The following is a 429-nucleotide window of genomic DNA, read 5'->3' as shown; positions in this document are numbered from 1 at the left end:
CTGATTTTGTCAAGGGTACCAATAGTTATGTACTTAGCTACACAGAGAAAATTCTTGCGTTGATGCAGATATGCAGTCTCAGGCTTACACAATTATTTTTATGGGAACAGAGCACCACCTTAATTGCCTTCAAGATGCTGCTTTAGGTCAGACATGGATGTGTAGTTGTGGTTGGTAAGATGTGTATTCATGAGACTACTATTTATATTGTATAATTTGTGTTGCAGGCTGGGTTGAGAAAGTAGACCTTGTGCAAAGTGGCTTATGCACATGCTGCAGAAAGCTTACTATTAGTAATAGTAAGTGTTTAACAAAGTTCATTTGAAGAGTTAGAAGACCAGCAGTTAAGAGCAGAAATCAGAAAAGTTGAAAGCAAAAGAACTTGCCAAACCAAAAGATAGTTCTCTTTAAATATTTTTTTTAAATTTT

The sequence above is a fragment of the Octodon degus genome, unplaced genomic scaffold (assembly GCF_000260255.1).
Source record: "Octodon degus isolate 3935 unplaced genomic scaffold, OctDeg1.0 scaffold00229, whole genome shotgun sequence".
Taxonomy (NCBI): Eukaryota; Metazoa; Chordata; class Mammalia; order Rodentia; family Octodontidae; genus Octodon; species Octodon degus.
Note: the sequence above shows the minus strand (reverse complement) of the source record.